This window comes from Lithobates pipiens, unplaced genomic scaffold, assembly GCF_037356315.1.
Source record: "Lithobates pipiens isolate NorthernLeopardFrog02 unplaced genomic scaffold, aLitPip1_a1.2 Scaffold_8, whole genome shotgun sequence".
Taxonomy (NCBI): Eukaryota; Metazoa; Chordata; class Amphibia; order Anura; family Ranidae; genus Lithobates; species Lithobates pipiens.
The window spans coordinates 532,662,933-532,677,690 of NW_027507903.1; the positions used below are offsets into that span (position 1 = coordinate 532,662,933).

The 14,758-nt window shown below is 41.3% G+C and overlaps 18 non-coding genes across 18 annotated transcripts; all 18 read right to left on the reverse strand.

Moving 5' to 3' along the window:
* Positions 1–171: 171 nt before the first annotated feature.
* TRNAI-UAU (transfer RNA isoleucine (anticodon UAU)) lies at positions 172–264 on the reverse strand. Its single transcript is given in 2 exon segments — positions 172–207; positions 227–264. It is a non-coding gene; the product is annotated as a tRNA-Ile (tRNA).
* Positions 265–1,347: 1,083 nt separating this feature from the next.
* On the reverse strand, positions 1,348–1,420 carry TRNAR-CCU (transfer RNA arginine (anticodon CCU)). The gene has a single exon. It is a non-coding gene; the product is annotated as a tRNA-Arg (tRNA).
* Positions 1,421–1,837: 417 nt separating this feature from the next.
* On the reverse strand, positions 1,838–1,930 carry TRNAI-UAU (transfer RNA isoleucine (anticodon UAU)). Its single transcript is given in 2 exon segments — positions 1,838–1,873; positions 1,893–1,930. It is a non-coding gene; the product is annotated as a tRNA-Ile (tRNA).
* A 1,082-nt stretch (positions 1,931–3,012) lies between these two features.
* On the reverse strand, positions 3,013–3,085 carry TRNAR-CCU (transfer RNA arginine (anticodon CCU)). Its single transcript has one exon. It is a non-coding gene; the product is annotated as a tRNA-Arg (tRNA).
* Positions 3,086–3,502: 417 nt separating this feature from the next.
* On the reverse strand, positions 3,503–3,595 carry TRNAI-UAU (transfer RNA isoleucine (anticodon UAU)). The gene is given in 2 exon segments: positions 3,503–3,538; positions 3,558–3,595. It is a non-coding gene; the product is annotated as a tRNA-Ile (tRNA).
* Positions 3,596–4,679: 1,084 nt separating this feature from the next.
* On the reverse strand, positions 4,680–4,752 carry TRNAR-CCU (transfer RNA arginine (anticodon CCU)). Its single transcript has one exon. It is a non-coding gene; the product is annotated as a tRNA-Arg (tRNA).
* Positions 4,753–5,169: 417 nt separating this feature from the next.
* Positions 5,170–5,262, reverse strand: TRNAI-UAU (transfer RNA isoleucine (anticodon UAU)). The gene is given in 2 exon segments: positions 5,170–5,205; positions 5,225–5,262. It is a non-coding gene; the product is annotated as a tRNA-Ile (tRNA).
* A 1,082-nt stretch (positions 5,263–6,344) lies between these two features.
* Positions 6,345–6,417, reverse strand: TRNAR-CCU (transfer RNA arginine (anticodon CCU)). The gene has a single exon. It is a non-coding gene; the product is annotated as a tRNA-Arg (tRNA).
* Positions 6,418–6,834: 417 nt separating this feature from the next.
* TRNAI-UAU (transfer RNA isoleucine (anticodon UAU)) lies at positions 6,835–6,927 on the reverse strand. Its single transcript is given in 2 exon segments — positions 6,835–6,870; positions 6,890–6,927. It is a non-coding gene; the product is annotated as a tRNA-Ile (tRNA).
* Positions 6,928–8,011: 1,084 nt separating this feature from the next.
* TRNAR-CCU (transfer RNA arginine (anticodon CCU)) lies at positions 8,012–8,084 on the reverse strand. The gene has a single exon. It is a non-coding gene; the product is annotated as a tRNA-Arg (tRNA).
* A 417-nt stretch (positions 8,085–8,501) lies between these two features.
* On the reverse strand, positions 8,502–8,594 carry TRNAI-UAU (transfer RNA isoleucine (anticodon UAU)). Its single transcript is given in 2 exon segments — positions 8,502–8,537; positions 8,557–8,594. It is a non-coding gene; the product is annotated as a tRNA-Ile (tRNA).
* A 1,082-nt stretch (positions 8,595–9,676) lies between these two features.
* On the reverse strand, positions 9,677–9,749 carry TRNAR-CCU (transfer RNA arginine (anticodon CCU)). The gene has a single exon. It is a non-coding gene; the product is annotated as a tRNA-Arg (tRNA).
* Positions 9,750–10,166: 417 nt separating this feature from the next.
* On the reverse strand, positions 10,167–10,259 carry TRNAI-UAU (transfer RNA isoleucine (anticodon UAU)). Its single transcript is given in 2 exon segments — positions 10,167–10,202; positions 10,222–10,259. It is a non-coding gene; the product is annotated as a tRNA-Ile (tRNA).
* Positions 10,260–11,343: 1,084 nt separating this feature from the next.
* On the reverse strand, positions 11,344–11,416 carry TRNAR-CCU (transfer RNA arginine (anticodon CCU)). Its single transcript has one exon. It is a non-coding gene; the product is annotated as a tRNA-Arg (tRNA).
* Positions 11,417–11,833: 417 nt separating this feature from the next.
* On the reverse strand, positions 11,834–11,926 carry TRNAI-UAU (transfer RNA isoleucine (anticodon UAU)). Its single transcript is given in 2 exon segments — positions 11,834–11,869; positions 11,889–11,926. It is a non-coding gene; the product is annotated as a tRNA-Ile (tRNA).
* Positions 11,927–13,009: 1,083 nt separating this feature from the next.
* TRNAR-CCU (transfer RNA arginine (anticodon CCU)) lies at positions 13,010–13,082 on the reverse strand. The gene has a single exon. It is a non-coding gene; the product is annotated as a tRNA-Arg (tRNA).
* Positions 13,083–13,499: 417 nt separating this feature from the next.
* Positions 13,500–13,592, reverse strand: TRNAI-UAU (transfer RNA isoleucine (anticodon UAU)). Its single transcript is given in 2 exon segments — positions 13,500–13,535; positions 13,555–13,592. It is a non-coding gene; the product is annotated as a tRNA-Ile (tRNA).
* A 1,082-nt stretch (positions 13,593–14,674) lies between these two features.
* TRNAR-CCU (transfer RNA arginine (anticodon CCU)) lies at positions 14,675–14,747 on the reverse strand. The gene has a single exon. It is a non-coding gene; the product is annotated as a tRNA-Arg (tRNA).
* Between the last annotated feature and the right edge of the window lie 11 nt (positions 14,748–14,758).

Here is a 14,758-nt window from a genome sequence, read left to right on the forward strand (position 1 = left end):
AATTTAAAGAATGTGGTCAGTGTAACAGAAAGACAGCTCATTCAAGCACCCTTGAGGAAAGAACCTTGAGTTTCTTTGGGCGCTTATTGCCCTGTTGTAAAGTTCTCAGGCCATAGGGTGCAAGTGCAGATTACATTTTCCATGAATAAAGGCAAAAAGCAAGAAACTGCATGCTCCAGGTGAGGCTCGAACTCACAACCTCGGCATTGCTCAACAGATACTGCCATATAAGTACCGCGCGCTGACCGATTGCGCCACTGGAGCACAGAAGCCATCACGGAAATCCATCACCCATGTCTCCTTGGTTTCAAATAGGCCTTCAATTATCCGAAACCTAAAATCGTGCTTATCCCAGACAAAAGAGAATATTTTTTTCTCTCATAGCAAGAAATGGTAGCATATAAGTACTCCTAGAAAAAAAAAAAACACCGCCAAATCCACTTGACTGGAGCTCAAGGACAGTATTTAAAAAATAAAAGTAGAACTTTTTTGAAAGAAAAAATGATATTGCAACTGCTATCGTGACGTGTTAGGGATATATTCATGCATGTTTGAAAAGTTACTAAATATCCACTGTAAAGCAAGAAGTGGCAGGTAATACCAAGTACCTTTGGATCAAGGTCCGTTTGTGGGTAAACCCAGATAAAACACAAGAGTTGTTAATACATTTGAAATGCCACTATCCAGCAACTGTGTTGAGCATTTTGATGCTCTATTTTTCAGAAAATCTGCCGATCCACGTCAGATTCTATTTCTGACTGCTTGCGGCAAGAAGACTTCTGAATGTGTCCCAAAGCAGTGGCTATCAGTGTGAATCTCAACAAATGCAACAACACCATGTCATATGAAGCAAAGGAAGCACACCTCTAAGGAGCGATTCTGATTGCTATTCGTATACATGTTGATACATCAGGAAAAACATTTCTGAAACTGGCACAACAAGGACATAAAATGCCTTCCTGCAAATTAAGCTTACCAACGATACTTGTCAGGGTGGCTTTTTTGCTTGAAGATTTTAGGCCACCGGATTTGCATGCCACAATGGGATGTCTGCAGAATGTCGGAGAAAATGCAAAGCTCTTTCCTAATAAAAGCAGCGTTTCCTTTGTGGGGAGTTGAACATATTGTTTGGCAGAAACATTGCAGGAGATTTGGTTTTGGACAAGAGGACTTGTAGCCATCTTGCAGAAGTTTCCATTCAGTTGATAGCATGCTGCTGAACTAATCTGAGTTCTACTAGGAGAAGGCACGCATATTAATTAAGGCAACAGGAAAGGGAAGTCCTAAAGGTTTTATTCTAAAGCCTTGCTTTAGATGTGACTTGAAAGAGTCAAGCAAGATCTCAAACACCCCAGATGGGACTCGAACCCACAATCCCTGGCTTAGGAGGCCAGTGCCTTATCCATTAGGCCACTGGGGCTTTCGCTAGATGACAGCAAAGACTTTTTTTTTCTTTCAGAAGGCATCCGTTCTCTTACTTTACAAGGTAAGGGTGGCAAAATCTTTGTTTTTATTTTCCCTTGTAAACTTGCTACAGAATTGCAAGCGGTTTGAGCTACAAAGTCAGAAGAATGAGTTTTCTGAAAGAGAAAAGCCATGTCGCAGCTCTCCACACCTCTTTTCATCAAGTAGAAGGCGCACATTTTCTTTATCTGTTCTGGTCCACAAATTAAAGAATGTGGTCAGTGTAACAGAAAGACAGCTCATTCAAGCACCCTTGAGGAAAGAACCTTGAGTTTCTTTGGGCGCTTATTGCCCTGTTGTAAAGTTCTCAGGCCATAGGGTGCAAGTGCAGATTACATTTTCCATGAATAAAGGCAAAAAGCAAGAAACTGCATGCTCCAGGTGAGGCTCGAACTCACAACCTCGGCATTGCTCAACAGATACTGCCATATAAGTACCGCGCGCTGACCGATTGCGCCACTGGAGCACAGAAGCCATCACGGAAATCCATCACCCATGTCTCCTTGGTTTCAAATAGGCCTTCAAGTGATCCGAAACCTAAAATCGTGCTTATCCCAGACAAAAGAGAATATTTTTTCTCTCATAGCAAGAAATGGTAGCATATAAGTACTCCTAGAAAAAAAAAAACACCGCCAAATCCACTTGACTGGAGCTCAAGGACAGTATTTAAAAAATAAAAGTAGAACTTTTTTGAAAGAAAAAATGATATTGCAACTGCTATCGTGACGTGTTAGGGATATATTCATGCATGTTTGAAAAGTTACTAAATATCCACTGTAAAGCAAGAAGTGGCAGGTAATACCAAGTACCTTTGGATCAAGGTCCGTTTGTGGGTAAACCCAGATAAAACACAAGAGTTGTTAATACATTTGAAATGCCACTATCCAGCAACTGTGTTGAGCATTTTGATGCTCTATTTTTCAGAAAATCTGCCGATCCACGTCAGATTCTATTTCTGACTGCTTGCGGCAAGAAGACTTCTGAATGTGTCCCAAAGCAGTGGCTATCAGTGTGAATCTCAACAAATGCAACAACACCATGTCATATGAAGCAAAGGAAGCACACCTCTAAGGAGTGATTCTGATTGCTATTCGTATACATGTTGATACATCAGGAAAAACATTTCTGAAACTGGCACAACAAGGACATAAAATGCCTTCCTGCAAATTAAGCTTACCAACGATACTTGTCAGGGTGGCTTTTTTGCTTGAAGATTTTAGGCCACCGGATTTGCATGCCACAATGGGATGTCTGGAGAATGTCGGAGAAAATGCAAAGCTCTTTCCTAATAAAAGCAGCGTTTCCTTTGTGGGGAGTTGAACATATTGTTTGGCAGAAACATTGCAGGAGATTTGGTTTTGGACAAGAGGACTTGTAGCCATCTTGCAGAAGTTTCCATTCAGTTGATAGCATGCTCCTGAACTAATCTGAGTTCTACTAGGAGAAGGCACGCATATTAATTAAGGCAACAGGAAAGGGAACTCCTAAAGGTTTTATTCTAAAGCCTTGCTTTAGATGTGACTTGAAAGAGTCAAGCAAGATCTCAAACACCCCAGATGGGACTCGAACCCACAATCCCTGGCTTAGGAGGCCAGTGCCTTATCCATTAGGCCACTGGGGCTTTCGCTAGATGACAGCAAAGACTTTTTTTTTCTTTCAGAAGGCATCCGTTCTCTTACTTTACAAGGTAAGGGTGGCAAAATCTTTGTTTTTATTTTCCCTTGTAAACTTGCTACAGAATTGCAAGCGGTTTGAGCTACAAAGTCAGAAGAATGAGTTTTCTGAAAGAGAAAAGCCATGTCGCAGCTCTCCACACCTCTTTTCATCAAGTAGAAGGCGCACATTTTCTTTATCTGTTCTGGTCCACAATTTAAAGAATGTGGTCAGTGTAACAGAAAGACAGCTCATTCAAGCACCCTTGAGGAAAGAACCTTGAGTTTCTTTGGGCGCTTATTGCCCTGTTGTAAAGTTCTCAGGCCATAGGGTGCAAGTGCAGATTACATTTTCCATGAATAAAGGCAAAAAGCAAGAAACTGCATGCTCCAGGTGAGGCTCGAACTCACAACCTCGGCATTGCTCAACAGATACTGCCATATAAGTACCGCGCGCTGACCGATTGCGCCACTGGAGCACAGAAGCCATCACGGAAATCCATCACCCATGTCTCCTTGGTTTCAAATAGGCCTTCAAGTGATCCGAAACCTAAAATCGTGCTTATCCCAGACAAAAGAGAATATTTTTTCTCTCATAGCAAGAAATGGTAGCATATAAGTACTCCTAGAAAAAAAAAAAAACACCGCCAAATCCACTTGACTGGAGCTCAAGGACAGTATTTAAAAAATAAAAGTAGAACTTTTTTGAAAGAAAAAATGATATTGCAACTGCTATCGTGACGTGTTAGGGATATATTCATGCATGTTTGAAAAGTTACTAAATATCCACTGTAAAGCAAGAAGTGGCAGGTAATACCAAGTACCTTTGGATCAAGGTCCGTTTGTGGGTAAACCCAGATAAAACACAAGAGTTGTTAATACATTTGAAATGCCACTATCCAGCAACTGTGTTGAGCATTTTGATGCTCTATTTTTCAGAAAATCTGCCGATCCACGTCAGATTCTATTTCTGACTGCTTGCGGCAAGAAGACTTCTGAATGTGTCCCAAAGCAGTGGCTATCAGTGTGAATCTCAACAAATGCAACAACACCATGTCATATGAAGCAAAGGAAGCACACCTCTAAGGAGCGATTCTGATTGCTATTCGTATACATGTTGATACATCAGGAAAAACATTTCTGAAACTGGCACAAAAAGGACATAAAATGCCTTCCTGCAAATTAAGCTTACCAACGATACTTGTCAGGGTGGCTTTTTTGCTTGAAGATTTTAGGCCACCGGATTTGCATGCCACAATGGGATGTGTGGAGAATGTCGGAGAAAATGCAAAGCTCTTTCCTAATAAAAGCAGCGTTTCCTTTGTGGGGAGTTGAACATATTGTTTGGCAGAAACATTGCAGGAGATTTGGTTTTGGACAAGAGGACTTGTAGCCATCTTGCAGAAGTTTCCATTCAGTTGATAGCATGCTGCTGAACTAATCTGAGTTCTACTAGGAGAAGAAACACATATTAATTAAGGCAACAGGAAAGGGAAGTCCTAAAGGTTTTATTCTAAAGCCTTGCTTTAGATGTGACTTGAAAGAGTCAAGCAAGATCTCAAACACCCCAGATGGGACTCAAACCCACAATACCTGGCTTAGGAGGCCAGTGCCTTATCCATTAGGCCACTGGGGCTTTCGCTAGATGACAGCAAAGACTTTTTTTTTCTTTCAGAAGGCATCCGTTCTCTTACTTTACAAGGTAAGGGTGGCAAAATCTTTGTTTTTATTTTCCCTTGTAAACTTGCTACAGAATTGCAAGCGGTTTGAGCTACAAAGTCAGAAGAATGAGTTTTCTGAAAGAGAAAAGCCATGTCGCAGCTCTCCACACCTCTTTTCATCAAGTAGAAGGCGCACATTTTCTTTATCTGTTCTGGTCCACAAATTAAAGAATGTGGTCAGTGTAACAGAAAGACAGCTCATTCAAGCACCCTTGAGGAAAGAACCTTGAGTTTCTTTGGGCGCTTATTGCCCTGTTGTAAAGTTCTCAGGCCATAGGGTGCAAGTGCAGATTACATTTTCCATGAATAAAGGCAAAAAGCAAGAAACTGCATGCTCCAGGTGAGGCTCGAACTCACAACCTCGGCATTGCTCAACAGATACTGCCATATAAGTACCGCGCGCTGACCGATTGCGCCACTGGAGCACAGAAGCCATCACGGAAATCCATCACCCATGTCTCCTTGGTTTCAAATAGGCCTTCAAGTGATCCGAAACCTAAAATCGTGCTTATCCCAGACAAAAGAGAATATTTTTTCTCTCATAGCAAGAAATGGTAGCATATAAGTACTCCTAGAAAAAAAAAAACACCGCCAAATCCACTTGACTGGAGCTCAAGGACAGTATTTAAAAAATAAAAGTAGAACTTTTTTGAAAGAAAAAATGATATTGCAACTGCTATCGTGACGTGTTAGGGATATATTCATGCATGTTTGAAAAGTTACTAAATATCCACTGTAAAGCAAGAAGTGGCAGGTAATACCAAGTACCTTTGGATCAAGGTCCGTTTGTGGGTAAACCCAGATAAAACACAAGAGTTGTTAATACATTTGAAATGCCACTATCCAGCAACTGTGTTGAGCATTTTGATGCTCTATTTTTCAGAAAATCTGCCGATCCACGTCAGATTCTATTTCTGACTGCTTGCGGCAAGAAGACTTCTGAATGTGTCCCAAAGCAGTGGCTATCAGTGTGAATCTCAACAAATGCAACAACACCATGTCATATGAAGCAAAGGAAGCACACCTCTAAGGAGTGATTCTGATTGCTATTCGTATACATGTTGATACATCAGGAAAAACATTTCTGAAACTGGCACAACAAGGACATAAAATGCCTTCCTGCAAATTAAGCTTACCAACGATACTTGTCAGGGTGGCTTTTTTGCTTGAAGATTTTAGGCCACCGGATTTGCATGCCACAATGGGATGTCTGGAGAATGTCGGAGAAAATGCAAAGCTCTTTCCTAATAAAAGCAGCGTTTCCTTTGTGGGGAGTTGAACATATTGTTTGGCAGAAACATTGCAGGAGATTTGGTTTTGGACAAGAGGACTTGTAGCCATCTTGCAGAAGTTTCCATTCAGTTGATAGCATGCTCCTGAACTAATCTGAGTTCTACTAGGAGAAGGCACGCATATTAATTAAGGCAACAGGAAAGGGAACTCCTAAAGGTTTTATTCTAAAGCCTTGCTTTAGATGTGACTTGAAAGAGTCAAGCAAGATCTCAAACACCCCAGATGGGACTCGAACCCACAATCCCTGGCTTAGGAGGCCAGTGCCTTATCCATTAGGCCACTGGGGCTTTCGCTAGATGACAGCAAAGACTTTTTTTTTCTTTCAGAAGGCATCCGTTCTCTTACTTTACAAGGTAAGGGTGGCAAAATCTTTGTTTTTATTTTCCCTTGTAAACTTGCTACAGAATTGCAAGCGGTTTGAGCTACAAAGTCAGAAGAATGAGTTTTCTGAAAGAGAAAAGCCATGTCGCAGCTCTCCACACCTCTTTTCATCAAGTAGAAGGCGCACATTTTCTTTATCTGTTCTGGTCCACAATTTAAAGAATGTGGTCAGTGTAACAGAAAGACAGCTCATTCAAGCACCCTTGAGGAAAGAACCTTGAGTTTCTTTGGGCGCTTATTGCCCTGTTGTAAAGTTCTCAGGCCATAGGGTGCAAGTGCAGATTACATTTTCCATGAATAAAGGCAAAAAGCAAGAAACTGCATGCTCCAGGTGAGGCTCGAACTCACAACCTCGGCATTGCTCAACAGATACTGCCATATAAGTACCGCGCGCTGACCGATTGCGCCACTGGAGCACAGAAGCCATCACGGAAATCCATCACCCATGTCTCCTTGGTTTCAAATAGGCCTTCAAGTGATCCGAAACCTAAAATCGTGCTTATCCCAGACAAAAGAGAATATTTTTTCTCTCATAGCAAGAAATGGTAGCATATAAGTACTCCTAGAAAAAAAAAAAAACACCGCCAAATCCACTTGACTGGAGCTCAAGGACAGTATTTAAAAAATAAAAGTAGAACTTTTTTGAAAGAAAAAATGATATTGCAACTGCTATCGTGACGTGTTAGGGATATATTCATGCATGTTTGAAAAGTTACTAAATATCCACTGTAAAGCAAGAAGTGGCAGGTAATACCAAGTACCTTTGGATCAAGGTCCGTTTGTGGGTAAACCCAGATAAAACACAAGAGTTGTTAATACATTTGAAATGCCACTATCCAGCAACTGTGTTGAGCATTTTGATGCTCTATTTTTCAGAAAATCTGCCGATCCACGTCAGATTCTATTTCTGACTGCTTGCGGCAAGAAGACTTCTGAATGTGTCCCAAAGCAGTGGCTATCAGTGTGAATCTCAACAAATGCAACAACACCATGTCATATGAAGCAAAGGAAGCACACCTCTAAGGAGCGATTCTGATTGCTATTCGTATACATGTTGATACATCAGGAAAAACATTTCTGAAACTGGCACAAAAAGGACATAAAATGCCTTCCTGCAAATTAAGCTTACCAACGATACTTGTCAGGGTGGCTTTTTTGCTTGAAGATTTTAGGCCACCGGATTTGCATGCCACAATGGGATGTGTGGAGAATGTCGGAGAAAATGCAAAGCTCTTTCCTAATAAAAGCAGCGTTTCCTTTGTGGGGAGTTGAACATATTGTTTGGCAGAAACATTGCAGGAGATTTGGTTTTGGACAAGAGGACTTGTAGCCATCTTGCAGAAGTTTCCATTCAGTTGATAGCATGCTGCTGAACTAATCTGAGTTCTACTAGGAGAAGAAACACATATTAATTAAGGCAACAGGAAAGGGAAGTCCTAAAGGTTTTATTCTAAAGCCTTGCTTTAGATGTGACTTGAAAGAGTCAAGCAAGATCTCAAACACCCCAGATGGGACTCAAACCCACAATACCTGGCTTAGGAGGCCAGTGCCTTATCCATTAGGCCACTGGGGCTTTCGCTAGATGACAGCAAAGACTTTTTTTTTCTTTCAGAAGGCATCCGTTCTCTTACTTTACAAGGTAAGGGTGGCAAAATCTTTGTTTTTATTTTCCCTTGTAAACTTGCTACAGAATTGTAAGCGGTTTGAGCTACAAAGTCAGAAGAATGAGTTTTCTGAAAGAGAAAAGCCATGTCGCAGCTCTCCACACCTCTTTTCATCAAGTAGAAGGCGCACATTTTCTTTATCTGTTCTGGTCCACAATTTAAAGAATGTGGTCAGTGTAACAGAAAGACAGCTCATTCAAGCACCCTTGAGGAAAGAACCTTGAGTTTCTTTGGGCGCTTATTGCCCTGTTGTAAAGTTCTCAGGCCATAGGGTGCAAGTGCAGATTACATTTTCCATGAATAAAGGCAAAAAGCAAGAAACTGCATGCTCCAGGTGAGGCTCGAACTCACAACCTCGGCATTGCTCAACAGATACTGCCATATAAGTACCGCGCGCTGACCGATTGCGCCACTGGAGCACAGAAGCCATCACGGAAATCCATCACCCATGTCTCCTTGGTTTCAAATAGGCCTTCAAGTGATCCGAAACCTAAAATCGTGCTTATCCCAGACAAAAGAGAATATTTTTTCTCTCATAGCAAGAAATGGTAGCATATAAGTACTCCTAGAAAAAAAAAAACACCGCCAAATCCACTTGACTGGAGCTCAAGGACAGTATTTAAAAAATAAAAGTAGAACTTTTTTGAAAGAAAAAATGATATTGCAACTGCTATCGTGACGTGTTAGGGATATATTCATGCATGTTTGAAAAGTTACTAAATATCCACTGTAAAGCAAGAAGTGGCAGGTAATACCAAGTACCTTTGGATCAAGGTCCGTTTGTGGGTAAACCCAGATAAAACACAAGAGTTGTTAATACATTTGAAATGCCACTATCCAGCAACTGTGTTGAGCATTTTGATGCTCTATTTTTCAGAAAATCTGCCGATCCACGTCAGATTCTATTTCTGACTGCTTGCGGCAAGAAGACTTCTGAATGTGTCCCAAAGCAGTGGCTATCAGTGTGAATCTCAACAAATGCAACAACACCATGTCATATGAAGCAAAGGAAGCACACCTCTAAGGAGCGATTCTGATTGCTATTCGTATACATGTTGATACATCAGGAAAAACATTTCTGAAACTGGCACAAAAAGGACATAAAATGCCTTCCTGCAAATTAAGCTTACCAACGATACTTGTCAGGGTGGCTTTTTTGCTTGAAGATTTTAGGCCACCGGATTTGCATGCCACAATGGGATGTCTGGAGAATGTCGGAGAAAATGCAAAGCTCTTTCCTAATAAAAGCAGCGTTTCCTTTGTGGGGAGTTGAACATATTGTTTGGCAGAAACATTGCAGGAGATTTGGTTTTGGACAAGAGGACTTGTAGCCATCTTGCAGAAGTTTCCATTCAGTTGATAGCATGCTGCTGAACTAATCTGAGTTCTACTAGGAGAAGGCACACATATTAATTAAGGCAACAGGAAAGGGAAGTCCTAAAGGTTTTATTCTAAAGCCTTGCTTTAGATGCGACTTAAAGGAGTCAAGCAAGATCTCAAACACCCCAGATGGGACTTGAACCCACAATCCCTGGCTTAGGAGGCCAGTGCCTTATCCATTAGGCCACTGGGGCTTTCGCTAGATGACAGCAAAGACTTTTTTTTTCTTTCAGAAGGCATCCGTTCTCTTACTTTACAAGGTAAGGGTGGCAAAATCTTTGTTTTTATTTTCCCTTGTAAACTTGCTACAGAATTGCAAGCGGTTTGAGCTACAAAGTCAGAAGAATGAGTTTTCTGAAAGAGAAAAGCCATGTCGCAGCTCTCCACACCTCTTTTCATCAAGTAGAAGGCGCACATTTTCTTTATCTGTTCTCGTCCACAATTTAAAGAATGTGGTCAGTGTAACAGAAAGACAGCTCATTCAAGCACCCTTGAGGAAAGAAACTTGAGTTTCTTTGGGCGCTTATTGCCCTGTTGTAAAGTTCTCAGGCCATAGGGTGCAAGTGCAGATTACATTTTCCATGAATAAAGGCAAAAAGCAAGAAACTGCATGCTCCAGGTGAGGCTCGAACTCACAACCTCGGCATTGCTCAACAGATACTGCCATATAAGTACCGCGCGCTGACCGATTGCGCCACTGGAGCACAGAAGCCATCACGGAAATCCATCACCCATGTCTCCTTGGTTTCAAATAGGCCTTCAAGTGATCCGAAACCTAAAATCGTGCTTATCCCAGACAAAAGAGAATATTTTTTTCTCTCATAGCAAGAAATGGTAGCATATAAGTACTCCTAGAAAAAAAAAAAACACCGCCAAATCCACTTGACTGGAGCTCAAGGACAGTATTTAAAAAATAAAAGTAGAACTTTTTTGAAAGAAAAAATGATATTGCAACTGCTATCGTGACGTGTTAGGGATATATTCATGCATGTTTGAAAAGTTACTAAATATCCACTGTAAAGCAAGAAGTGGCAGGTAATACCAAGTACCTTTGGATCAAGGTCCGTTTGTGGGTAAACCCAGATAAAACACAAGAGTTGTTAATACATTTGAAATGCCACTATCCAGCAACTGTGTTGAGCATTTTGATGCTCTATTTTTCAGAAAATCTGCCGATCCACGTCAGATTCTATTTCTGACTGCTTGCGGCAAGAAGACTTCTGAATGTGTCCCAAAGCAGTGGCTATCAGTGTGAATCTCAACAAATGCAACAACACCATGTCATATGAAGCAAAGGAAGCACACCTCTAAGGAGCGATTCTGATTGCTATTCGTATACATGTTGATACATCAGGAAAAACATTTCTGAAACTGGCACAACAAGGACATAAAATGCCTTCCTGCAAATTAAGCTTACCAACGATACTTGTCAGGGTGGCTTTTTTGCTTGAAGATTTTAGGCCACCGGATTTGCATGCCACAATGGGATGTGTGGAGAATGTCGGAGAAAATGCAAAGCTCTTTCCTAATAAAAGCAGCGTTTCCTTTGTGGGGAGTTGAACATATTGTTTGGCAGAAACATTGCAGGAGATTTGGTTTTGGACAAGAGGACTTGTAGCCATCTTGCAGAAGTTTCCATTCAGTTGATAGCATGCTCCTGAACTAATCTGAGTTCTACTAGGAGAAGGCACGCATATTAATTAAGGCAACAGGAAAGGGAACTCCTAAAGGTTTTATTCTAAAGCCTTGCTTTAGATGTGACTTGAAAGAGTCAAGCAAGATCTCAAACACCCCAGATGGGACTCGAACCCACAATCCCTGGCTTAGGAGGCCAGTGCCTTATCCATTAGGCCACTGGGGCTTTCGCTAGATGACAGCAAAGACTTTTTTTTTCTTTCAGAAGGCATCCGTTCTCTTACTTTACAAGGTAAGGGTGGCAAAATCTTTGTTTTTATTTTCCCTTGTAAACTTGCTACAGAATTGCAAGCGGTTTGAGCTACAAAGTCAGAAGAATGAGTTTTCTGAAAGAGAAAAGCCATGTCGCAGCTCTCCACACCTCTTTTCATCAAGTAGAAGGCGCACATTTTCTTTATCTGTTCTGGTCCACAATTTAAAGAATGTGGTCAGTGTAACAGAAAGACAGCTCATTCAAGCACCCTTGAGGAAAGAACCTTGAGTTTCTTTGGGCGCTTATTGCCCTGTTGTAAAGTTCTCAGGCCATAGGGTGCAAGTGCAGATTACATTTTCCATGAATAAAGGCAAAAAGCAAGAAACTGCATGCTCCAGGTGAGGGTCGAACTCACAACCTCGGCATTGCTCAACAGATACTGCCATATAAGTACCGCGCGCTGACCGATTGCGCCACTGGAGCACAGAAGCCATCACGGAAATCCATCACCCATGTCTCCTTGGTTTCAAATAGGCCTTCAAGTGATCCGAAACCTAAAATCGTGCTTATCCCAGACAAAAGAGAATATTTTTTCTCTCATAGCAAGAAATGGTAGCATATAAGTACTCCTAGAAAAAAAAAAAACACCGCCAAATCCACTTGACTGGAGCTCAAGGACAGTATTTAAAAAATAAAAGTAGAACTTTTTTGAAAGAAAAAATGATATTGCAACTGCTATCGTGACGTGTTAGGGATATATTCATGCATGTTTGAAAAGTTACTAAATATCCACTGTAAAGCAAGAAGTGGCAGGTAATACCAAGTACCTTTGGATCAAGGTCCGTTTGTGGGTAAACCCAGATAAAACACAAGAGTTGTTAATACATTTGAAATGCCACTATCCAGCAACTGTGTTGAGCATTTTGATGCTCTATTTTTCAGAAAATCTGCCGATCCACGTCAGATTCTATTTCTGACTGCTTGCGGCAAGAAGACTTCTGAATGTGTCCCAAAGCAGTGGCTATCAGTGTGAATCTCAACAAATGCAACAACACCATGTCATATGAAGCAAAGGAAGCACACCTCTAAGGAGCGATTCTGATTGCTATTCGTATACATGTTGATACATCAGGAAAAACATTTCTGAAACTGGCACAAAAAGGACATAAAATGCCTTCCTGCAAATTAAGCTTACCAACGATACTTGTCAGGGTGGCTTTTTTGCTTGAAGATTTTAGGCCACCGGATTTGCATGCCACAATGGGATGTGTGGAGAATGTCGGAGAAAATGCAAAGCTCTTTCCTAATAAAAGCAGCGTTTCCTTTGTGGGGAGTTGAACATATTGTTTGGCAGAAACATTGCAGGAGATTTGGTTTTGGACAAGAGGACTTGTAGCCATCTTGCAGAAGTTTCCATTCAGTTGATAGCATGCTGCTGAACTAATCTGAGTTCTACTAGGAGAAGAAACACATATTAATTAAGGCAACAGGAAAGGGAAGTCCTAAAGGTTTTATTCTAAAGCCTTGCTTTAGATGTGACTTGAAAGAGTCAAGCAAGATCTCAAACACCCCAGATGGGACTCAAACCCACAATACCTGGCTTAGGAGGCCAGTGCCTTATCCATTAGGCCACTGGGGCTTTCGCTAGATGACAGCAAAGACTTTTTTTTTCTTTCAGAAGGCATCCGTTCTCTTACTTTACAAGGTAAGGGTGGCAAAATCTTTGTTTTTATTTTCCCTTGTAAACTTGCTACAGAATTGTAAGCGGTTTGAGCTACAAAGTCAGAAGAATGAGTTTTCTGAAAGAGAAAAGCCATGTCGCAGCTCTCCACACCTCTTTTCATCAAGTAGAAGGCGCACATTTTCTTTATCTGTTCTGGTCCACAATTTAAAGAATGTGGTCAGTGTAACAGAAAGACAGCTCATTCAAGCACCCTTGAGGAAAGAACCTTGAGTTTCTTTGGGCGCTTATTGCCCTGTTGTAAAGTTCTCAGGCCATAGGGTGCAAGTGCAGATTACATTTTCCATGAATAAAGGCAAAAAGCAAGAAACTGCATGCTCCAGGTGAGGCTCGAACTCACAACCTCGGCATTGCTCAACAGATACTGCCATATAAGTACCGCGCGCTGACCGATTGCGCCACTGGAGCACAGAAGCCATCACGGAAATCCATCACCCATGTCTCCTTGGTTTCAAATAGGCCTTCAAGTGATCCGAAACCTAAAATCGTGCTTATCCCAGACAAAAGAGAATATTTTTTCTCTCATAGCAAGAAATGGTAGCATATAAGTACTCCTAGAAAAAAAAAAACACCGCCAAATCCACTTGACTGGAGCTCAAGGACAGTATTTAAAAAATAAAAGTAGAACTTTTTTGAAAGAAAAAATGATATTGCAACTGCTATCGTGACGTGTTAGGGATATATTCATGCATGTTTGAAAAGTTACTAAATATCCACTGTAAAGCAAGAAGTGGCAGGTAATACCAAGTACCTTTGGATCAAGGTCCGTTTGTGGGTAAACCCAGATAAAACACAAGAGTTGTTAATACATTTGAAATGCCACTATCCAGCAACTGTGTTGAGCATTTTGATGCTCTATTTTTCAGAAAATCTGCCGATCCACGTCAGATTCTATTTCTGACTGCTTGCGGCAAGAAGACTTCTGAATGTGTCCCAAAGCAGTGGCTATCAGTGTGAATCTCAACAAATGCAACAACACCATGTCATATGAAGCAAAGGAAGCACACCTCTAAGGAGCGATTCTGATTGCTATTCGTATACATGTTGATACATCAGGAAAAACATTTCTGAAACTGGCACAAAAAGGACATAAAATGCCTTCCTGCAAATTAAGCTTACCAACGATACTTGTCAGGGTGGCTTTTTTGCTTGAAGATTTTAGGCCACCGGATTTGCATGCCACAATGGGATGTGTGGAGAATGTCGGAGAAAATGCAAAGCTCTTTCCTAATAAAAGCAGCGTTTCCTTTGTGGGGAGTTGAACATATTGTTTGGCAGAAACATTGCAGGAGATTTGGTTTTGGACAAGAGGACTTGTAGCCATCTTGCAGAAGTTTCCATTCAGTTGATAGCATGCTGCTGAACTAATCTGAGTTCTACTAGGAGAAGGCACACATATTAATTAAGGCAACAGGAAAGGGAAGTCCTAAAGGTTTTATTCTAAAGCCTTGCTTTAGATGCGACTTAAAGGAGTCAAGCAAGATCTCAAACACCCCAGATGGGACTTGAACCCACAATCCCTGGCTTAGGAGGCCAGTGCCTTATCCATTAGGCCACTGGGGCTTTCGCTAGAT